Below are 25,568 nucleotides of genomic sequence, written 5' to 3'. Positions count from 1 at the left end.
AGAGATTTTCCGGACGCCATTGGCCATCCTCCAGTGCAGGTACCCGATTGTTGATGCATTACCTTGGACATTTTATGGCCTTAAGACTGTAACTATGTAACCAAATAAACCCCCTTTATAAAAGCCAATCCATCTCTGGTGTTTTGCATTCTGGCAGCATTAGCAAACTGGAACACCCACCAAAATCAATCTACATGTTCTCTTCTCTATTTATGTGTTTAATCCCAGGTCCTACTAAATGATCTCCTTTATTTCTGTTGCTTCCTGCCATTCAATTGAATGCTTTCTCTTCCAATCTCAGAGGCACTTACTAAGAAAGAATTTCCTGGACCCCCTTACTAAGTCAAATTCCTAAGTTTTAATTGCGCATTCTATTCACAGGTTTTTAATAAAGTATTTATCATAACATGTAATCATATTTTTATACATTTATTACACAGCTTCCGTACTAGACCAAAAGCCCCATAAAGGCTGTAGTAGTTAGGGTTCTCTAGGTGAACAGAACCAACAGAGATATCTGTAAATATAAGATTTTATACAAGTGTCTCATGCAACTGTAGAGATGCATGAGTCCAAATTCCATTGTGCAGGATGCCCAAGTCCAAATTCCATAGGGCAGGAAGCAAACTGGCAACTCCAATGAAGGTGTCTAATGAACTCCTCAGGAAACACTTCGCTGGCTAGCTGAAGAAAAAGTGAAGGTCCTCTCTCTTTCTCCTTGAAAGTTTTCAACTGATTGGATTAAATACAGCTGATTGAATTCTCTCATTACAGAAGACACACCCTTCTTGATGTAATCAGTCACAGGTGCAGTCAATTGACTGATGATTTAATAAACCAGTCTTCTGGTTTATTAATCAGCCACAAATGTCCTTGCAGTAACGGTTAGGCCAGTGCTTGCTTGACCAGACACCTGGACACCATCACCTGACTAAGTGACACATGAACCTAACCTTCACAAGGGCAAATGCACTTGTATTATTTAATCACATCTATCACAAATAATATGAGCATATAATTTTTTTACCAATGTGTTAAATAATATCTCAGGTAAAATTTTTGATATGCCAATACCTGATCACTGAAGAACAAATATACCCTAATTCCTCCCTTCCCTCCACTGTCTGCACATATCTCTGAGGTTTCCCCTGCCCTGAACATAATCATACGTGGTAAACTATTAATTCCTGAAGTAGATTTCTATAGTCATCTGTTAGTAACTCCTACTGGCTCAACTCAACCAACTGCTAGAGAACAAAGGAGCCCCTGGTTTTATTTCATAAATATCAGCCTCCTGAGGCACAGATCAGGGTGGAAAAGGGGAATAAGTAGAATCTGAAGGGCACTGAGTAATTTCTTGCTGAGTAATGAAATACTTTGGAATCCAGTAGACTTGAGTGCAAATGCTAAGTACACTGTTTTCTAACCCTACAATCTTAGGTAAGTTACTTAATTGTGAGCAGATTTTCTAACATATAAACTGTAGATACACACAGGGCTGTGGTCAGGATGTAAGCATTATAGCCTATATGTTCCATGTACAATAATGACTGGCATCTAGCATTCAATAAATGATAGTTTACTTTCCTTCTTCTCTTAAGTGAATACAATTCAATCCAGAAATAATATGATGTACTTGGCTAACACACTGATAAATCAGAACGGTTAAAATGATTAAAGGATCTATATTTCAGGTTGCCTCATGAAGTACATAAAATGCAATGCATTTTTATTTGATAAATCAGACTATCCTAGCTGTACTCCTACTTATTCCTTCAGGTATTTCATGATATCTGCTTGTTCAATCGCATTCACACAACTGGGTTGACATTTGAAAAGTATGTTGCATTTTTCTTATTTCTTGAAAACACTTACAATGACAAATCATATTATTTAAATTAGACAATTTGTTAAAATGCTTCAGAAGAAATCACTTATATGTTATTAAATCCATATATATAATTCTAGATACTGAGTAATCACCCCACACCCAAAAATGTTTAAATATATCATTACATGACTGAAGTCCTATTGTATCAGGATGATGAGGAAAAACTTGAAATCTGTTTTTAAATCAATCTGAAAGTTTTGAAGGAGTAAGAATTCACCAAGTTTATAATATTGTTTATAGAATTAAAAAACAGTAGTTATTAAACCATTACTGAAGTATTTATTAAAATTATATTTTAATTTGAAGGCAAATCTTATAGTATTGTCTAATTAATGAGCAAATGTTTCATCCAGGGTCAAAATCAAAATCAAGTCTGTTCAAGGAAAATGCCCATGAAAATTAAAATTATCAAGAAAACTGTTATGTAGTTGAAAACTACAGAACTTAGTACTTAGTTGAGATTCAAAAATTTTCATTTGCAAGGAAAAGCAGCTATTTACTTAACTTTAAATATGATCTTATAAAGTGATAATTTGAAATATTTTATATTTCATCACTAAATTCCAGAATATATAATTCAAGATAATTCTGTCATCTCATAAGAATTGTTTTCTTAATTCAACAATAGGTTAAAGTGACCAAAAGTGGCATAGTGTCTGTATAATGAGGTGCTAAAGATTTGTTTTGTTCTAAGAAACAACTGATAACTTACCTCCTGGCTTGTCTTTAATATATTCACAAATATTAATTAGGTTTTGGTTTGGCAACCAAAGACAGAGGGCCCCAAATTATAGGGCCTAAACGATGCTGACATAAAATGTAGTTAGTCCATGGCTTGTGTGGCATTTGCAGCACTAATAGGGACTAGGAAACTTGTATCTTATTACTTTGCCCTCTTAAGCACACATCTTCAACCTCATGGTCTAAGATGGTTGCTCCAGTTCCATACACCGTGTCACCATCCTCCAGTAGAAAAATGAAAATGACAGGAGAAGGACATATAGTTCCCTTTAGGAACACTTCATAGAAGTTACATATACTGCTTCTACTTTCATCACAATTTTCCAGAATTTCATCATATGGCACCACACCCAGTTGTTGTCAGGAAGATGGGAGAATATAGTCTTCAGCCAAGCAGTCATGGAGGCAGCTAATTTTACCAAAGAAGAGAGGAAGAATGAATATCAGGCAGCAACATCACTTATTCTCTGCCACAAACCTGTGCACTGAAAACATTTTTAACTCAAGGTAACAAGATATAATATTTGAGTTGTCCTCCTTCACTGACAGCTGAGCATCCACTTCCTAAATTCCGTTTCACGTATTCTAAACATATTAGGGCATTTTAAAGTAGGGGAGAAAAGTCAAGAGGAAAGCACAATACTCAATGCAGGAGACCACTTGAAGCAGAGGACACTTGCTAGCTACCCACATTCACTGTTCCTCCTTTGTTACCAAAGGAACTGTGGTAACTGTTCATTACTCTCCCATGTGACTGAGGGAAAGACGACCCTTGTTGATAAATCTCGATTTGTTTAAGCCAGCCATGTAGATAGGTTTCATTTCTTACCTCTGGTCAATTAAAAATAATGGGTATATGTAAGCTAGATCACCTTCAGTAAGGTTTCCTCAACTTTAAGAAAGGGGATTCCCTTTACTTACTCTGGAAGCTGTTGTAAAAATTAAGTAAGATGCAAATATATCCAATAGGTAGGTACTCTATATGTACTAAAGCCATATAGAGTGATTGGCTGCTTACCCTTGCTTATACTAAACCAGTGAAGCTTTATCTGAAGCTGGCAGCCCTATGTGTACAAACCACATGTGGTAGAATGATTTACGTATCCTAGCAAAAACATGTTCTTAATCTTAATCTACACTCCTGTGGGTGTGAGCCCATTGTAAATAACACCTCTTAAAGATGTTATTTTTAGATAAGGTTTGGCCCAACTGAATGAGAGTGGATCTGAATCCATATTGCTGGAGGCCTTATAAAGACAACCTGGAAGTCACAGAAGTGAGACAATGAGGACTTTGCATATGATGCTGTTCTAATTCACTAGGCTGCCAAAAGCAATATACCAAAAATGGGTTGGCTTTGAACAATGGGAATTTATTAGTTTACAAGTTTAGTTTTGAGGCTGAGAAAATGTCCAAACAAAGGCAACAGCAAGATGATACCTTTTCCTGGAGTTTGGCTGCCAGCGATTCTGGACTCCTCTGTCACATGGCAAGGCACATGGCGGTGTCTGATGGTCTCTCCCTTATTTTCTAGGTTTTGTTGCTTCCAGCTTCTTGTCTCTGTGGAGTTCTCTCTCTTTGTCTGAATTTCATCCTTTTATAAAGGACTCCAGTAAGAGGATTAAGACCTACCCTGGGCCATGCCCTAACTGAAGTAACCTAATCAAAAGGTCCTACTTACAATAGGTTTCACAAACAGAATGGATTAGCTTTAAAAGCATAATTTTTCTGGAGTCTGTATAGCTTCAAATTATCACACATAGGAGGCATAAATACGAGCCAAGGGACCCCAAGGACTGCCAGCAGCCAGCCCCAGAATGCTAGGCTCAGCGAGAAAGCCTCAGAACAACGAGCCACTAAATTCCTTTTGTTTAAGCTAACCTATTGTGTGGTGTTTGTTATAGCACAGACTCCTCTATTTTCTTTCTACATTATCATATACTTATCAAAGGCATATATCATGTTCTTCATTGACTAATTTTTTGTGTGTACATTATAGTTATCAAACATAACTTATCATTGCATCGCACAGTATATAAGCACTCATATTGATTAAAATTAAAATTTGAATAAATGATTTTTTTCCCAACTACCAAGTTGCAAATTTTGTGATTTCATAATTGATTTTTTTTAATTTGCATTTATCTTTTGAATACCACCCCCCTCAGGAATTAGTGATAAACAGAGGATACCCATCATGAGTACAAAATCGCCTGATCCAGGAGTTCTGCATTTTCTCAGCTTTGCATCTTTACTTTAAATCTGCATTGTCTTCAGCTATACAATACCTTTCAATCAGTTTCCTCATCTGTGAAATGAGTGCAAACTATTCCTCAGGTTACTTGTGAAAATCAATCTAGTTGTACTTTGTAATAATAGCAAACATTTATTGAAGGTTTCTTTTATGTCAGATTGCTCAGAACTTTTACAAAGATCAACTAATTTTATCATCCCGGTGATACTTTGAGGAAAGTACTATTATACACAAAAGGAACTAAGTCTTAGAGAAGGTCAGTAATGTCCACAATCATTAGGCCGGTGAATGGCTGAGCTGAGTTTCAAACAAATCAAGTCTGACTCTAGAGCTATGTTCTTAACCACATCAAATCTTTTTACAGTGTTCTTAAGGACACTTTGAAATATCATGGTACAAATGTCAGGAGCTCTTATTTCTATATGAACCTTTGGAAAATCATGGTTGGTGACACAGTACAACTTAGAAGTCTCATGTATATAATTGTGAAGCAGCTGGGAGATATTTTTGAGCAGTGAGGTGGCCTCTCTCTCATAGTAACAGCATTGAGCCTTAATTCTTTGACTGCTCTCACCTTTCCTACGTGACCACTGTAGTTCTGCCATGTTTTGTTTGGAATTAAGAGAACCTGGAAGAGCTGTGCAAACCTCTTGTTTTTTTTTACTCATTTATCCTATGCAAAGCTTATTTCCTAAATCAGTAAGAAACCAAAGTTCATGCAACTCAAGGCAAGCCTGATTATCATTTGTGCCAATTCACAGATCCAAACACTTCATGACTGGATCTGGCTCAGAACGTGGCAATTCATTTCAACTCCATTTGTGCCCAGTACTGCTTCATGTGGTCTGTGTTTTAAATAAAAGCAATTGTATCTATGCTCAATGGGATATAATTTTATTAGAGAAAGCCAAAACTAAGAAATAATTGGAGAAAATTACAAAGTAGCATATCTCCCAAACTAATATTTTTCCATAAAATAAATCCAACTGCCTACCAGACCTTCCTACTTGGATGTTGCAATTAAACCTAAAATATAGACTCATTCAAAACTGTACTCAATATTTCTTTATACTCCTTTCTTATTTTCATCTTCATATTTTTTATTTATTATTTTTTTTCAACATTTGAAACCTCAAGCATTTAAATCTTCCTTCATCTTCAGTCGCAGAATTATAGAATTTTATTAAATGGAAATGATATTAGAGAAAATATAGTCCAAATTGAAGGCCAGGGAAACCAGTTTTTTAAATATCAAATAAAATACTAGCTTTATTATGTCTCTTAGTAACAGCTTTCATCTTTTTCTTTCACAGTCTATCTCTGTAGCTACTAACATAAGGCCACTAGTTTTTTCCTCATAACTATATTACTGCAATGACTATCTAATTAGTAAAGCTTCTACTTCCTCTTTCAGTAATTAGAATACAGTGATATCTAGTATTTTTCTCCTGTAAGTATATTATATGGTTTATTAATATTCATAAATATTGAATGTAAGTTTATCTCAAAAATTGGCATGTAATCTTTCTTATAAGAGGACATAAAGCTCTGCTTAGAAAAGAACTAGTTGTAAACATTCTTTAGTTGAGATGTAAGAAAGAATTTGAATATTTAGTAGAACAAAGTTTTGGGCACAGCTAACGACTACAAAGGGATCATAGAATTAAAGGAAAGTGGAGCACCCTCAACAAAAAGCAGGAAGTAAAATGGTGAGAAGGAAGTTACCAGAAATGAAGCACTGGGTTAAACAAGCAGAAATTGACCCTAAGAAGATGCTCAGTTTGTTAACTAGTACCTTGAATAGAAATGTCCTGGACTGCCCAAACCACTGGCCCAGGTCTCGAACTTCCAAATTTGTAAATCCATTTGCCACAACCAATCAGATATGGCAATTCTCTTCTTATTGGTTGAAGGAGCAAATATTTAGTTTTCAAATGAAAGAAATGGATCTTTGGCATCTTTGGCATGTGTTCTAATTTTACAGACAGAATAAAAGTTTTTGGCATTTGACACCTTTATGTATGCTACTTTCATTTGCTTGTTTGTTTAAATAAGTTACAGTAATCTGATTAAGTACTTTTCAAAATGTGATTTATTAAAATATTTGATTACATGCTTAGAAAAATTTTTCTTATTAGATTTAAGTATACCATGCCAGGTATTTGAAGTGCTTAAGAAGATTAATAATATCAAATGGTAAATATAATTTGAAATGCTTACTAAATTAATTTACTTACCTTGAAAATAGGGTTAATTTTTGAACAAATTTAATCAGCTGAAGGTTTAACTGAACATTTATGAAAGACTAAAAATATTTTCTAATTTTTTACCAAGTGAGAAAATTGGATTTAAATTTCAAAGAAAATTAAAAATTTTAATTTACATATTTCTTATATTAATACTGACTAAAACACAAATAATTAAAGCAAAATATCATAAAGTAACTTTTTGATGTATACTCTATTAAGAATACAAAATAAAGTATAATTGTCAAGTGGTTTAAAAGCATGGCTTTCACGCAAACGTAAAATTGCCAACATGTCAAAAATTTTATTTAACTCCTTAAATGAGGGACCCAGTCAGATGCTATGAATGTTTCAATAAACATTTAAGATGCTAAGTGTATATTAGCAACATTAGGGTAAGATTGCTGAGTTACATACAAAGCCAGTTAATGCTCAATAGTGCTAGAACTTTTGTAGTTGTTTGTAACATGAATCAGAAATTCTATTTTCATGGAGAAAATATATATATAAGTTGATATGTGACTTCTCTAAGATCATTAGGTAATGGTAAACTGTGAGCGAAGTTCATTTCCCTGGATAGAACTTGGGTGGCCTTCTCCCTGCATTAAAAATATCCCTGCCCATGATTTTGCCTTATTTCCAAGATTCATATATTTTTCTGACATTCTCTTTAATCTCCAAAGATTTTTCTTGATCCCCAAAAAGGCTGGTATCACACACTTGGCTCAATTTGCAAACATGGGTAATACAACGGTGTTAGTTAGCCATACAAGACTCTGAATTTTTCTGCAAATCTGGGGCAATTACTAAGGTTACAAAATTAATTTCCCTCAGGAAGTTTTCACAAAGGCTCTTGGGATATATTTTAGTTTCTATTCTTTCCAGTTCTATTTCAAGTGTAGGAAACCAAAGCCCAAGAATCTCTTTCCATGATATTTCATGTATAAAACTTATAACTTCGCTGAATTGCTGCCAAGAAGTGACCCTGTTTACCACCTGTAAGACCAGGACCCTAATAACCAGGAGCCAAGTCATTTCTTGAATGGACATCCCAGGCATTGGCTCTGCAATCTAGTCAACCCTTATTCCTTAATAGAGTGCTTGTCATGTCTGATTAAATGAGAATCCTTCTCAAATATGACACTCCATATATGATCTTGCTGCACAATCTGCATGAGCAATTATGTTCTGTTACAAAGGAGGATGGATCTTATTATATCTGTGTAAATAACCATATTACCATGAAAAGAGAGGAGATGGTAAAATCGGTTATTTCTGAATTCTCAGTAGGTCGGTGGGGTTCAGATATGGTTTATTTCACTTTATGAACACAGTCTGCTAAATTGAAGGTTAGAGATAGCTGAAGAAGAAAGTGAAAGGGTGTCCATATATATCTATAAATAATAGAATATTTTAAACAATGCCAAAAGTATTGCCTTCAAAGAACTACAAAAATCCCCCAGATTAATTCATTCTGCCCTGTTTGTGCTACCAGATCTTTGGCCTACAGACTGTTCTCAGAAAGTACAGTCTTCTTCCAGACTGAGAAGAGTCCTGAAAATCCTGATGCAGTTCACTGTGACGGCCTTCAGGTCATCTAAGTGATATCAATTTGAGAGCCTGTCCCCAACAGTTTATGCTATTTACTTCAGCAGAATTATTGGGCATGTGCATAATTTCTAAGTGTTAATACTGAAACATTAATTCTTAAGCATAATTCTAAATCCATAAACTTTTTGCTTCCTATTTATATATTATATAGAGTTGCTCTATTTTGGTGCCATGGTAACAAACATGTTGATTTTTGACACTTTAAGAAAGCACAAAAGAAGTGTGTTTGGATAAAGAAGATAGTATTACATGTCTCTGTGAAGGCTATAAACTTTTGGAGTTATCTGTCCCATGAAACGAAATTTCTGGCTGTTCGTATTCTACAAGTTAACATGTAACTTCATTAAATCTGGGGCTTTTATCGAATAGTAAATACTGAATTGAATGCAATACTTTGCCTTAGATCAATGGTTCTCAAACTATCCCATGCCAAATCTACCTGGAGAATTTGTTAAAAAGTAGATTGCTGGAACACATCCCCAAAGGTTTTAATTCAGTAGTTTTGTAGGTCTGAGTCAGTGGGACCTGAGAATGTGCATTTCTAAGAAGTTTCCAGGTGATACTCAAACTGCTAGTCCCAGAAACACACTTTTAGAACTATTGCCCTTTATAAACCCTGGGTGGCTTTTATTTTCTTTGTTACTGAAAGAACATAATACCTGCCTTTTTTTTTCTTATTTACAAATGTTACATAAAATTTCAGATACAGACAATGTCATATATCTCTGTAATTACTATAAATTCTCATCCAGGAAATAATGAAGCAAAGGCTGTGTGTGTGTGTGTGTGTGTGTGTGTGTGTGTGTGTATGTATATCACCCTACATTGCCAGATAGGAGGAAATGGATCTGGGCCCTTCAAAAACCTGCCCCATATAAAGTGTTGCCAGCACAGGACACTGGAGAGACAATGGGGGTGGGAAGGGTGTCCTTCCTGCTCCAGTGTGCTCTCTCATCAGTCTCTTGCAGTTAGCACAACTCAGCAGTAGGCTCCTACTGTGCACTGAAGTCAGCAGTGTACCCACCAACCAGCAGCATCCTCCTGCACCCCTCTTGGGTTTCATAAAGGAGTGCTCCTGGAAAGACACTTCCTATGAATGGCTTTCCTTGGCACCCTTAAGGATAGATTTTATGCACGTTCCGATAGTACAGTACCATAGCGAATTCTTTGTCATCCAATGAGTCACATCACTGCCAAAAAACCTCTCCAACAAGGTTTGATCTCATCCTGGGGTAGGGTGGTCTTCCTTGGGTGTTTATTCTATCCCTGGGGTAGGGCTGCTCTTTGCATCTGCAAACCTTATTCCCTTTATAGGTCTTTCTATTTCTTATTAGCCTAGTCATTATTATCCAATTCTCTATTATAGTTCATGATTCTTTATATTTAACTTTCCCTATTCAAAATACTGTGTGATTTTCTCTCTTCTCATTGGATCCTGACTGATACAGTGGTGTTCTAGTTTGCTAATGCTGCTGCCAGAATCCAAAATACCAGAGATGGATTGGCCTTATTAAAGGGGGTTTATCTGGTTACACAGTTACAGTCTTAAGGCCGTTAAGTGTCCACGGTAAGGCATCAACAATCGGGTACCTTCACTGGAGGATGGCCAATGGCGTCTAGAAAACTTCTGTTAGCTGGGAAGGCATGTGTCTGGCAACTGCTCCAGGGTTCTGATTTCAAAATGGCTTTCTCCCAGGGTGTTCCTCTCTAGGCTTCAGCTTCTCTCCAAAACATCACTCTTGGTTGCTCTTGGGGCATTTGTCCTCTCTTAGCTTCTACAGAGCAAAAGTCTGCTTTCAAAGGCCATCTCCAAAATGTCTCTGTAAACTGCAGTTCCTCTCTCAGCTCCTGTGCATTCTTCAAAGTGTCACTTTTGGCTGCAGCAAGACTGATCCTTCTGTCTGAGCTTATATAGGGCTCCAGTAAACTAATCAAGGCCCATGCTGAATGGGCAGGGCACATCTCCAAGGAAATTATCCAATCAAAGTTATCACCCACATTGGGTGGGGCACATTTCCATGGAAACAACCTAATCCAAATGTTCCAACTTAATCCCCACTAATATGTGCCCCACAAGATTGCATCAAAGAATATGGCTGTTTCTGGGGGACATAATACATTCAAACTGGCACAGATGGTGTTCAATAATTATTTGTGAAATGAATTGATAAATTTACTCCTTTAAGCTACAGATATTTAGAGTTTAAAAGCTATTGGAATTTAAATGAAGTCTTAACATTAAGAATGTATAGTTTTGAAGTTTAAGGCCTGAAATTAAGATTTAATGGTAAGTGCTGCATTGACATTTGGTAAAATCAGAGGGCCTCAATGGCCTCACTGCAAGTTCCCCTCCTCCTCTGCTCTTACGGATAAGGTTTCCTAGACAAACAACCTTCCTTATTCTGGGGGCGAAGCACAGTTCCTGCTTATCCAGGAATAACTGGCTTCATTTCCTGCCGGCCACACAATTATTCAAACCTGCTTCTGAAAGAACCAAGGGTCGACTTATCTTCTTATTATGACCAAGCCTCTCCCACAGCCCCTACTGCTCTCTCTTTCTGAGTGTAACCTCCTGTGTGGCTCCGCCTGGTGCCCTGGGTTCTCCTCCCTGAGCTGTGCATATATGTGACTCATAAACTGCTGCAAATCTCATCTGTCTAATGTCAAGTGCCATGTGTTCAGCTGTCCCCATAATCCTAGTGGGAATCCTTCTTTCACCAATAAAGTAAAGAGGTGGTGGTTAAAATAACTTTGGATGAAGAAAACCAGGAGACATTTGACTTTTCCTTTTCCCCAAGGCAGTAGCTAGAAGAAGGATGGACAAAAAAGGGAATATAGGTAATTGAGACTTCACTAGCAGAAAATAATCAGAAAAAGCATAGCAGTCTCCAGTCCCAAATCTCCATTTCTCACCCCAACACACACACGCAAACACACAAGTGCACACACATCTCCATATCACTATTCATAAAATCTTCTGTCTCTTGCACTGTAGCAAAATAATACATTCCTAATCCCTCTTTTGTGAAATCTCTTAGCTATTGTAATTCCCCACTCCCTGTCTCCATTTTAATAACTTTTTTCCTGATTATTAAAACAATATATGCTTGTTGCAGAATGCTTGGAAAATAAAGAGCTATGTAAAGAAATTAAGCCATGTATATACCTACAACTCAAGAGATAACTAGCATGGACATTTGGAGTTATTTCCTCTTCATCTATATGCTGCTACATTGTTCTTGGGTTTCTGCTGTTGCTCCCTCTACACAAAACATGCTCCTCTTTTTCCGCAGCTTGTGTTTTAGGGTGCCCCTAAGGTTATCCAGCTGATATGGAAAGATATGGTTGTCCTCTCCTTTAAAGTGTGACCTTGATTTATCCCTGGTGCAGCCCCAATAGGCATCATATAATCTCGGGATACAGAGGTGTATCTTATTCAGTTCTTATGTTTAATAATTAAGGCACAGGAATTTCAGTGTAGAAATAGAGTGGATCCCTTTCAAACATACAGGAATAAACTTCCCTCTAGCTGAACTGCCCTTCATTTACATTTCAAGAACTGTATTAATATCAGTTAGTATACAAAGAGTTAAAGAATAAAACAAGTAAGTTGGCACTAGCTCAGAGAAATAAGAGCGCCACATGGAATGGTGAAGTAAGAGAAGACTTCATGCAGAGGGTTTTATTTAAAAGAAGTCTTGACTTAAATAAGCAGAGAGGGATGAGGAAGTTCTTGACAAATGTACAGAAAAGGAAATGCATAGGAAAAATTATATGTATAATGGATAGCCTTATCTGACCATGACTTGACATATATAATTCAACAGAAGCATTTTCGTTTTTTGAAATAATCAACACTTTCATCAATGATAGTTTTAGAATGCACATGACAAAACAGATTGATTACTTTGTTACAGTGAAGATCACTGAGACAAAAACAAACACAATACATCGTTACCAAACAACATCAATGTTTAGTTTTCTGGCTAACACTAAATGAGGAAATACTCTTTGATTAAAAAAAAATGACAAAGTTAAAAAACAAAAACCTAATTCAATGATCTGTAAGTTGTTTTAGAGGTGATTTATTCCAAACCTCACATTTTTTTAGGGACAAAGGAACTGAGAGAGCAGAATGTGGGTGACCTGCCTCAGGTCATTCAGCCAGCTGGGGAGAAGAGCCACAGTAGATGCACACGGCTTCCCACGCACCATGTCACAGGTATCTAAGTCTGCTAACCTGGGCCATCTGTGGTTCCTGGACAATCTCTACATCTAGGAGTAAAAGTCTCACTCTCTAAGTATGTGATGATGGATGAATATGTGATTTGAGAATTGAGATGGTAGATATTGTTCCAATGTAGACTATTTAAGTAAAAGAAGATGGTTTGTTTTTTATTTTTATTTTTGGCTATATTAAAACTCTTAAGACAACATAGTATGTTTCTTTTCTTTTAATCACATATTTGTATTAAGTACTTCCATTGCTTAAAATCTTTTGGATACATTTACGAATGTAAATATCCAGATAATCCTCATTATTACAGCATTCAGTATACAGTACAAGATTAAATGGATCTAAACACTCCCTCTATATACCTCCAGTATGTAGAACACCCACACACACAATGTCTGATAGGATGGATTCACTTCTATTGTAGATAATGTCAAATTCTACATCCTGGATAGAAGGGCTAACCCACTGAAAAAAAAAAAAAAAAAGGAAACTGAAATTTTCCCTATAATTTCCACAAAGCACATGCCTCTATCAGAGATTTGCTTCTCCTTTTATAAAAGGTCAGGGATCCTGACACTGTGAACGTAGAAAGCAAAATGTCAGGGCAGGACTGAAAGAGAGGAAAGTAGAGGTCTGGGTAGGATCTGGTAAGTATCAGAGGTAAAAATGGTCCAGAAGATCTATTGAGTGTGAATGAGAGTAGTCTAAGAATGCCAGATAACTATCTGCTTTAGAAACTATTATTTTGCAGTGGATGTGACCTAGACAGAGTGAAAATAGCTGGGGATCTAGAAATAAATAAGACACATGAGTCTACTAAGTCCACCTGAGATAGAAGAGTCAGGAATTCAACCCCATTTTGGGGTCACTGTTACTTTTTGATATACAGAGAAATTTGGGGAACAACACTATGTGGTGGTCTATGTGAGATTACAAAAAATGTAAAGAACAATTCAGATAAAAGAGTTTTAACTTTAAGGGTCAAATGAAAGAGCTTTAGCATTTTAATTAGAAATGGGAAAAGGATGACTATCTTATTATGAGCCTAATTTAACAATTATAACTTTGGTGAGCAAAAATCAATAAGAGGGGTAGTTTAGGGGACTATTATTGAGGAAGGGAAGTATAACATCAACTCAATAGCCCCTGGAGCCATGGAGTCCATACAGGAAATAAAAAAGTCTTTGGAGCAAAGGCCAAGATGCAAAACAAAGGTTCTCTTCAGCTAATTGTATGAAAAGTTTAATTATCACAAGGGTAATCAGCAGAACTTCCTTGCCAAGTGAAGTGCACGAAACTGGAACACAGAACGACAGCCATCCTGCACGTAGGAGCTGAGAGTTAGTTTTGCCTAATTTAATCGCTATCCCTTGAATAGAGTCCCATTAATAGACTGATGATTCATGAGTTCCCAAGTCAAGGAGAGTAATGAAGGTAGAGACTGCAAGATCTATTATTTCATAAATGATTTATCACTATAGAAATGTTTTGCCATCATTACAATTAACAAGGAACGTGATCTCCATGTTCACTGTTTCAACAATTCTTGATTTCAAAGCTTTGAGTTCATAGCACAGATCTGGGTAGCTATTGCTTGTGGCAGCTGCCACTAAGCTGTCATTGAAGTTGTTCACAGGTGTGACTATCTGTTCAGTTTATACACTACTTTTAAAGATACATTGCATGTTACAACTCATTATAAAACTTTGTTGTTAACATCATTACTGTTAATGTGTTCTCATATCTTATTGGTATTGTACAGATTAGAAAATCTAAATGCTCCCCTAGGTAGAGGCCAAGTGTTTTGTTGGAGGTGACAGAATTATTCATTTATATATTCAGTCCACAAACATTTATGATTGATATCTTATTAACCCTGAACATTTTGATAGTTTCTGTCTGGAGATACAAATTAAAATTGATTTTTTAGTTTCCTAGGCTTCTTAAAGCAATGCCCTGAAATGGGCTGACTTAAACTATGGGAATTTATTCATTATGGTTAGAGTCTTGGAAAATGTCCAAATCAAGTCATCATCAAGGTGACGCGTTCTTCCCGAAGACTGGCTGCCTGAGATCTTTGGCTCCGCTGCCACATGGCAAGGCACATGGTGGCATCTCCTTGTCGCTGCCTTCTCTTCCAGGTTTCTTTGCTTTCAGCTTCTTGCTTCTATGCCTTTCTCCCTCTCTCTGTATTCATTCTGTTTATAAAGGACTCCAGTAATAGGATTAAGGCCCATCCTGAATGAGGTGGGTCCCACCTTAACTGAAGGAGCCTCATCTACTTACAATGGCTTTACATCCACAGGAATTGATTAGATTTAAGTACATGCTGTTTTTCTTGGCTAGATACAGCTTCAAGCCACCACAGTAAGTCACAGTTATAGCACTTGAAAAGCACACAGTATAGGGGAGGAACATAATGTAAAGAGATAAGTTTAATACTCTGTTGTGGAAGCTAAATGAAATATGGGAGAATAAAGGGAGGAAGTACTACTCCTGGGGAGGGGAAGAAAAGACTGCACGAAGGAGGTAACCCTTGAGGTGAGCTTTCCTGGAACCTTCTAAAAGTGGAGCAAAAGTAGGAGAGTACAGACATAGCACGGCTAAGGGCCTTGGCACGAAATCATGGAAGATCCCCAAGAATTCAAGAGGCACATGTGGTCAACTGTGAGTGGGAACAGCGAAAATTTTGACCAGGAAGGTTTCATGCAGTCTGAGGAGAACTTTCTATTACACCCAAAGGAGGGAAAGCTAAATTTCCAGCGAATTCACATGAAGTTCCCTTTATTCCTTCGATTGCAATAAAAGTTGTAATATACTGCAAAACAGTGGCTTTTCTTTCTTTTCTTCTTCTCTTTGAATCTTGTGAACAGAAATGTTTAAGACAGAGTTGCTGCAGAATGAAAGTTTTACCTAAATGATAGGGTTCTTATGCCAGATACTAAACCGCTCTAGTTTTTAGGATTGTTTAAAATATTTCTTGACTTCTGCAAGATTGAGGCATATACACTTCGTGATGGATTAAACCTATATGGATATGGAGAGGTACGTGTTCATCCACACTGCCTTTCCTTCAAGTACATTGAATCCTAGGGGCCATCTATGGTTCGACAAGTTAGGAATGAGGACATGTAAAAATATAACACCTCAAAGGCTTTGCATACAAATGATCACACAATATGATGCTTTTTTTGCCTTTTCCCCCAAGTCTATGAATACAACCAAGATTAATTCTTGTATAGTGTGCCAGCCCACAATGATAAGAAATACTAAATGGAACAATTTCTTAGATGTTATAAAATTAAAGAGTGAATCCCTAAAGTAAATTTTTACCCATGAAATTTCATCATAATGATGGTTTTACCCATTAAAAAAGTAGGATGCTTACTAGCACAATCTCAATGTTTTGACAGTTTCATATTAATATGTGCAGAAATTCTTCAAAATAACCTTTCCTGCATCAAGTGATATTATAAGTAGTAATATTCTTATAATCTATAATGCTCTGATATTTTTAAAAAATAAAATGTAACCATTTCCCATATTAAAATGCAAATATCTTCTTTATTTAGGAAATAAATTGAGCATATATGTAAAAAAATAAGATTATAAGACTTGTTTCCATAGTTTTATACATTTGTTTTGCAAATCTACCATCAAAAACATCAGGTTTAATATTAAGCCAACAAGAAAACTTAACCTTTTCTAATTCATTTCATAGTGTTAGGGGAATTGTTTGTGATTAACCTTTGCCCAAAGTTTATCTTTTCATATTTGCAACAAAGGATCCTCAAGTAGCATTTAAAGATACTCATGAGTAAACAAGTGGCATCTATCTCAACCACCATATCTCCAACTACAATTCTATCTCAATGAAAGGGGAAAAAAAGACCTCTTCCTGAGTGTAAAACCTCCTTTGGCTCAGCGTTTCTTGGAAATTAAAACAGACAGTTTGAGATCATGTATAATGACATAAGACAATAGAACACTGTCATGCACGTATAAATACAACTCAGGGGATGACATCCTCTGAATAATACTTGAGAGACTTGTTTTCTCATTAGGATCCAAGTTATTTTTATAATTTCCTACAGGAACACTTCAGGACAGCCCAAAGTTCAAAAGGAAGGCTAACTAGTAAAGACATAGAAATTATTTTTAAGTGTACTTCTATGAAAGGATCTTTCTAGCACCATTGTTATTTTAAGGAACAAATAGTTACTGTAAAGAAGAATGAGATCATATCAAATTAAAGAAAATGGTTCTGAAGAGACAGCACCACATGCTAAAATGATTTTGAATAAATATTCTCTGTAGGTTAATGAAAACACATTTTTTTTTTTAACTTTTAGATTCACATTGCATGGACATGATTGCTCTACTGAAAAAGTAGAATTAAAAAGGAAATGAAGACTTATTAATTAGAAAATAACAACCCTGAAGCTCTAACCCTGGTGATTAATGTTTCACAGCCTCAAGCACTTTTCAAATACAAGTGAATCATGTCAAATATAGGTAAGCAGTTCTAGGTTGGATTCTGAAAATGAGACCACACAAAACATCCGTGACAAAGTTGGGATTAAGAGTTTTTACCTCTTCTAGTTCCAACTGGCCAATTCTGCATTTTGCTACCAGTCACTTCTCATTCAAAAATGGATTATAGGGCAGGGACTGAGCCCATATTCATGAAAATCTTCAAATGTGCCATGCTCTGTCTTAACTCTTCAGTCTCAAGTGGCTTTTGTGTGTTCTTATGAGAATGATACATGTCCAAAATAGGAAGGAACATATTGTTTCAAATAACAATAAGAATGGAAATAGATTTGTTTCCCATTTCCTGAATTTTCTTGAACCCATCTTTATCTGTAGTTGTCTGACTCATTTCCTTTCCTCAATTAGAAGCACAGAATGTATTTATGTTTTTATTTAGCTAAAATTAAATCAGCACAAAGGTCAATTACCTATGACACCATTGGCTTTGTTTTAGCTGTAATTTGCTGTATTAACATAATTTTCCATGGAGGAAATTAGACCAAATTAGCATATCATATTTTCCTCTCTGGGGAAACAGCATGCTTAAAAGAAAGTACATTTTAGGAAGATTTGAAAGAAAATGGTAAATGTAAGTCACAAATGCTATAATAGACACAGAATTGCGAATGATAAACTGATATCCAAGCAGCTTAATAAGACATTCCAACATTCCAAAGCAAAGATCTCCCTTTGGAAATCCTAATATTTGTACTCAGAAGAGACCTGAATGTTTTACCACAATAAGATCAGAGATAGTGTTGCAGTGATAGAGAGAACCCTTATTTAAGTTTTTCTGCTAAAAGGTCCTGGAACTATCAACTGAAAAATGGATAAACTGTGGTATATCATACAAGGAACATTATGCAGCTATAAGATGAGATAAAGTCATGATGCATGCAACAACATGGAAGAACCTTGAAGACATTACTGATCAAAATAAGCCAGAAACAAAAGGATAATACTGTATGGTCTCACATACAGTTTGTGAATATTAATTAGCAAACTCTGAGAGTTAACTTTGAGGACATAGGTTATAAGGAGATAGAAAGAGGGTAGAGATTGGGCATTTGATGCTTTAGGAGTAAAGAATGTTTAACAAGATTAATTATAAAGGTTCAGAAGTGGATAGCACAATATTTTATAATGGTAGCACAATATTATCAGTATAATGAACAAACTTGAGTGTCAATATGGTTGAAAGAGGAAGGATAAGTGTATGTATGGCACCAGGAGGAAAGATAGAGGATAAAAACTGGGACTGTATAACTTGGTGAAACCTAGAGCGGACAATGATGGAGGTTAATTGCACAAATATAAGAAAGTTTTTACATGGATCAGAACGATGTATGCCACTATCACAAGGTGTTAAACATAGGATGGTATATGGAAAAAATACAATTAATGCAAACTAGGGTCTACAATTAACCGTAACACTGTAATATTCTTTCATTAATTGTAACAAAGGCAATATACCAAAGCTAAATGTCAACAGAAGGGGATATAAAGGAGAAGGATGGATTTTTTTTTTTCCTTCCTTCTTTTTTGGAAGAAATGGAAATGTTCTCATATAGATTGGTGAATTCATAATTATGCGCTAATATCAAGATCCATTTATTATACACTTAGGATGTATTTTATGGTATGTGAATAAAACTTGTTAAAAAAAAGTCCCGGAACCTAAAAACTTCTTTCTCTCATTATTCTCTCATTGCAAAAGCATTAAGGAGCATCTAAAAGCTGGTCATCCTACATTGTCACATTAAAAAAAATAACATTATTATGAATTCACTGGGCCAGATATTGGAGTGCTTCTTAGGTTTATTGGGCAACTTCTATCCCCTGAATCCAGAAATTAATCTGTGTCATTTAATAAATTGTTCAGGAATATGTGCTCATAAGCCTCCCTTCCTCCCCCACCTAATCATAATGTATACCCCCAAATGCCATGATTTTATGTATAATGAAAGGCTGAAATGAACCAAGAATTTTGGATTGGTCCCAATACCTAGTGAGTTTGGCCTCAAATATAAGGAACACTGGATCAGAAAAGAACCTCAAAATTGTAGCTGAAAGTCCTTTTGGCTTCTCCATAGAAAGTAGGCCATTATCAAGCTGTGAAATAGAAATAGAAATAAAACAAACAAAATATTAATTTTAAGTGTGTAAATTACTATGTATCCATTAGCATTTTCCGGATTCATTGAGGTATGCAGAGGATACGGACCTCACACTTGAAATGTATGACAATGTTGGAGGGTAGAGGATGAAGACAAAGAGTTATATATGATGGCAAAGATTTTAAATATGGATACTAGAAGAATAGTAGTGACATTAACAGAAATAGTAAGAGTTGGGATGGTAAATAACTTGGAAGAAAAATATTTATTTAATTTAGACCTTGTGAACTCAATGTGATAAGACATTTTAGTGGAATACTTCATAGATAGGTAGAAATATGAAACTACTGCTTGAGTGGATTTGGAGCTAGAGGTATACATTTAGTCTTGAAAACAGATGTGGTAGTTTTACTATGCATTTCTTTAGGAGGACTTATGTAGAAAGAAAATCAGTGCAGGACTAGCCAATTTTTGGAGGAGCAGAATTATGATATCCTAAGTGCCTCAAATACAATCTAGACAGAATAAGAATCTAATAAGCATGGTGTGATTTCCTAGAAGCCAGACAAGTTTACATAAATGAAATGCAGTGTCTACTGAGTTTGAAGCATGTTTCAGACATGTGGATTTGAGAAGAACCGCTGTTCAATTTTGTTAGTGTGATTTCCGCAGATTGATGTGGGAGGAAACCAGAGTTGACAGACTTAAAGAGGGAATATATTTTGCAAATACAATGTTAGTAGATATAAACCACTAAAATGAGGTATTTTAAAAGGAGGACAATCGGATAACAGAAAGAAAGACTGGCTAAGACAGGATCAATCTGTTTTTTAAAAAAATATCATTTTTATTGCTTTTGATATAGAGAAAGGCCAAACTTCTTTGTAAACTGGGATGAAAAAACCCATTTTCAGCACAGAGATAGAAATGTTCTGACCAAACAATAGGAAACAATAAAATATTAGGTCCCAGAAAGTAGAGTAAATATTTTTTCCTTTTCCAGAGAAAACTATATTTTCATTTCCACTGCCTTCCAGGTCTAGGATGGGGACAATAAGCTCTTCCCTTTTAATAGCCAGATGGTTTTTCTTACACCATTGTGTGATAATATCTCTTTTACTCAAATCAAAACTATTCCCCTTCTGGAGTGTTCCTATCCTCATCTCCACGGCTCCAGATTTCAAGGTACTTTACCACTTTCCTCATTTAATTTCAGTACCTCCACTAGGTTGTCTGTATGCCAAGCACTCTTCTCAACTTTTAAAATGACTTCAACTCCTATGGTTCTGCTAAAATTTACCTATATATTTGCCTTAGAAATCATGCTTTATCATTTCTTACCAGTCAACCTTTGCTATATTTTTTGATGGTTAAAAACAGAACATAAATTTAGTGGCTTACCACATAGCAGAACACATCATTTGTACACAACTACTAAAGGTTATTATGGAGAGGCAAGACCAAAATGATTTTTTTAAAGTACAGTTATCATAATACAGGATACAAATCACAGCATTTATTTCAGTAAAGTTTACCTCTTCCTTTTTCTAGAATTTTATATCAGACAACTCAAGGTTTTATTTCCTGACAAGCTTTTTTTAATTAGAGAAGTTGTGAGTTCATAGAAAAAGCATCCAGAAACCAGAAAATACAGGGTTTCCACATACCGTCCCCCTACACATGATTTCATTAATATTAACACTTTGCATTGTTGTGGTAACTTTGTTACAAATAACAAAGTATATAACTATACTATTAACTATAGTCAATGGTTTACATTAGGGTTCACTGTGTTATACAGTCCTATAGTTTTTTAAAAAAATTACTCTGGTAAAATATACACAATTTAAAATTTTCCTTTTAACGACATTCAAATATACAATTCTGTGCTGTTTATTACATTCTCAATGTTGTGCTACCATCGCCACCATCCATTACCAAAATTTCCCATCACCCCGAACAGAAACTCTGTACCAATTAAGCATTAACTCCCCATTCTCCACCCCAATCCCAGTCCCTGGTAATCTGTTTTCTAGTTTCTGCCTCTATGAATTCACTTCTTTTAATTATTTCCTATCAGTAAAGTCATACAATATTTGTCCTTTGGTGTCTGGCTTATTTCACTCAACATGAGGCCTCCAAGGTTAATCCCTATTACTGCATATATCAGAGCTCCATTCCTTTTTTATGACTGAATACTATTTCATTTATGTATATACCACATTTTGCTTATCCATTCTTCTGTTGGTGGATACTAGTGTTCCTTCTATCTTTTGGCAACTGTGAATAATACTGTTATGAGCATCATTGTGCAAATACCTGAGTCCCTGATTTCAATTCTTTTGGATGTATACTTAAAAGAGAGTTTGCCAGGTCATCTTTAATCCTATACTTAATTTTCTGAGTAATGACCAAACTGTTTTCCACAGTGACTGCATGATTTTATATCACCACCACCAATTAATTAGTGTTCCTATTTTTCTACACTCTTTCTAACCTTATTTTCCATTTTTCAATAGTAGCCATTATAGTGGTTATTAAATGGTATCTCACTGTGGTTTTGATTTGTGTTTCCCTAATGGCTAATGATGTTCAGCATCTGTTAATGTGCTTATTGCCAATTACATATCTTCTTTGGAGATATGTCTATGTTTTTACCATTTTTAAAATTAGGTTGTTTGTCTTTCTGTTTTTGAGCTATAGGATTTATTTATATATTTTGGATAATTAAACCCTTATCAGGTATGTAATTTCCAAATATTTTTCCCATTCTATGGGTTGTGTTTAAATTTCATGAATTCCTTTGATGCTCAAATATTTTTAATTCTAATGAAGTCCCACTTATGTATTGTTTTTTCAGTTGTTGCTTGTGCTATTGGTGTTAACTTTAAGAAAACATTGCAGAAAACACAAGGTTCTGAAAATGCTTCCCTATGGTTTCCTTTAGGAGTTTTATAGTATTTGTTCTTGTATTTAAGTTATTGATCCATTTTCAGTTATTGTTTGTATAAGTTTGAGGTAGAGGTCCACCTTCATTCTTTTGCATGTGGATATACAGTTTCCCAGCACCATCTGTTGAATAGACTATACTTTCCCCATTGAGTACACTTGAGACCCTTGTCAAATTGGACATAGGTGAGGGTGTTTTAGCTGTCCACAAGATGCTTCTGTCTGCATGACAAGATCCATGCAGGCAAGCCAGAGATATGTTTCCTGGTGCCAGCTTCCAGGCTGCCACCTGATAGACTGGCACCAATGTAGAGGTAAGGGTTATTCTGCTCCTTCTGGAACAGGGCTAGAGATCCACACTGTGAATTCAGGTTGCCTCCACACCATGCAGGGCAGGGGTTGGGGAGGATCTGGCAAGAGCATCACAAGCTTTCCTGTCATTTTTTTAAGCTGCATTTTCTTGATTTGGCACTTGTCCAGTTACTGAAACACTGTTTTCTGAAGTTCTTAAGTAGATAGCCCCGCCAGTTTTTTTTTTTTTTAGTTGTTCCAAGATTATGTGGGGGTACAACACTCTGGAGCGTCTTATGCTACCAACATTTTCAACCAGAAGCTTTATCTACAAGAATTTTATTGTGCTCATATTCTATGCCATTGATTGAGGTCATGGCCATATGCTTTGAAAATTAAATGCTTTAGTGTCAGTGTTCAAATTCAGTTTTGGAAGTTTAGTCATGTTTTTTACCTAGTTGAAAGGCAAACCAAGTTTGATTTCAAAGGAAAGTACAAAATTAGAAATAGTGAAATAAGGTGCAAATGGATAACATACTAATAATGGGTCAAAAACATACATATGACCCAAACATTTGTTTGTAACGCAAACAATGTATGTATGTGTGTGTACATAGTTGATCTTCATTTTTTATTGATTTCATATTTTTGAATTCATGAATTCACCTATTCACTAAAATTTATTGGTAACCACAAAATCAATACTTGTGGTGCTGTGAAAAATTTTAGGCATCCAACTTACACATTCTCTGCTGAGGTTCAACAAGTTAATTTCTATCTTCTTATTTCAACTCTCAAATGTAAATACATGTCCTTTTGTGGATGTTCAGGGCCGTCATTTTCCTTTATTTTTTCCTCTTTTTCCTTGATTTCATTGTTTAAAATGGCCCTAAGCATAGTGCTGAAGTTCTGTCTCGTGTTCTGGAGTGAAAAAAAAAAAAAGTTATGTACTTTATGGAGAAAATATATGTGTTAGATACTTTTTTTTTCAAGCATGAGTTGTAATGTTGATGGTCATAGATTCAGTTAATGCATCAACAATATATACTAAATGAATTGTCATTAAGCAGAAACGCACATAAAACAAGGCTATATATTGATCATTTGATGAAAATGTTGTGACCAGAGGCACTCAGGAACCTAACCCTCCATTTCTCTTAGGCTCAATTGTTCAGTATTTGCTAATGCAATATTCATTGTAACTTTATAGAGTAACTACCATGAATAATGAGAATCAGTTATATATACATGAATACCGTGCTTTATTGAGCTTCACAGATATTGCATTTTTTTACAAATGGGAGGTTTGTGGCAACCCTGAATGGAGCAAGTGTGTTCATGCCAATTTTACAACAGCTGTCAAATTTTAATTGAGGTATATGCATTGTACTTTTAGACATAATGCTATTGCACATTTAATAGACTACAGTGTAGTGTAAACATAAATTTTATATGCACTGCGAACCCAAAAAATTTGTGGGACTTTTGTTATTGTGATAGTCACTTTACTATAGGAATCTGGAACCAAACTCACAATATCTCTGAGGTATGCAGGTATACCTGTGTGTGTGTGTGTGTGTGTGTATGTATTGGCTTGGAGAAATTGATTAAAATTTTCTGCAAGGACATCACATAATTTAATAATTGTATTAAATATTTGATCAAATGACACAGGCATATTTTTGCTTGTCTCAGAGGAAAAAGAGGAATTAAATTGAGTAGGGGAAACAATTTGTACTTTAAGCAACTAGCATAAACTACAGGGCATACCTTAGATATTTTTATGCATGGAAACCCTAGGAACTTTGTTATGAAAATGAAAAGAACCATGTCTTAGAGAAAAATGACTGATCATATTTTCCACAGCAGGTTACTTTCTTCATTAATCTTACTGTACTGTAGAGTTAAATTACTTGTAGTTAGTACATTGATGTACCAGCATCTAAAATGAATGAATGTCTTTGCAATTTACACAAATAACTTCTAACTAAAAATTGGAGACCAGGTGACAAAATATAACTCTCAAATGATTGATATATTTCTTAGAAGCATCATAAATTCCCAAAACATTTAATTGATTGCTTCTTCCAGACTTTCCTTATATTCCATTGGCAAGAGAGTAGTATGTATATTTATTAATACTTAATATTAACTTCTCCAGAGACCTTATTTTTTAAGTGTTTAATTAGGAATTTAATTAACATGAAAAGTAAATATAAAGTTTAAATAACATTTGATCAAATTACAGAAACATATTTCCATGATGCTTACTAGTGTGTTTAGGTATTATTGATTTTTTATCTTTTTCTAATATTGTGAATCAGATTATATCCTGTCCCACCATAAAATCCTCTGATGGCTTTGTATTGGGCTCAAATTAAATCTGAAGTCCTGACCCTGGCCTACGAGATTCTGCAACACTGTAATCCCTGTCTACTTCTCCCAGTATGTCCTCCCTTACTTGACTCCAGCAAAATTGCTCTTCTTGCTAAGGAAACTCCCCAGGGCAGGTCTCATTTCCTTAGCCAGAGACATTCATCCTTCAGAATTTGAATTGTGTGGCTCACACCCTCTTCTTCAAAACTCCACTAAATGCAACATCTTCATTGACCTCTGCTGAACACCTCCCTCCTAAAATTGCTTCCCATCCCTCTCTGCTCCCTGATTTATGTTCTCATAGTGTCCAACAATGTTAATA

The 25,568-nt window shown here is 35.5% G+C and overlaps 1 long non-coding RNA gene across 1 annotated transcript in view; it reads right to left on the bottom strand.

Annotated features, from left to right (window-relative positions):
- Positions 1-23,739: 23,739 nt before the first annotated feature.
- Positions 23,740-25,568, bottom strand: part of LOC119531564 — a 109,109-nt gene continuing 107,280 nt past the window's right edge. Inside the window, exon 5 of the long non-coding RNA XR_005216340.1 lies at positions 23,740-23,791. This is a non-coding gene — a long non-coding RNA (uncharacterized LOC119531564). The remainder of the gene's footprint in view (positions 23,792-25,568) is intronic.

This window comes from Choloepus didactylus, chromosome 1 (assembly GCF_015220235.1).
Source record: "Choloepus didactylus isolate mChoDid1 chromosome 1, mChoDid1.pri, whole genome shotgun sequence".
In the NCBI taxonomy this organism is placed as follows: Eukaryota; Metazoa; Chordata; class Mammalia; order Pilosa; family Megalonychidae; genus Choloepus; species Choloepus didactylus.
This window is presented reverse-complemented; position numbering and strand designations above follow the sequence as displayed.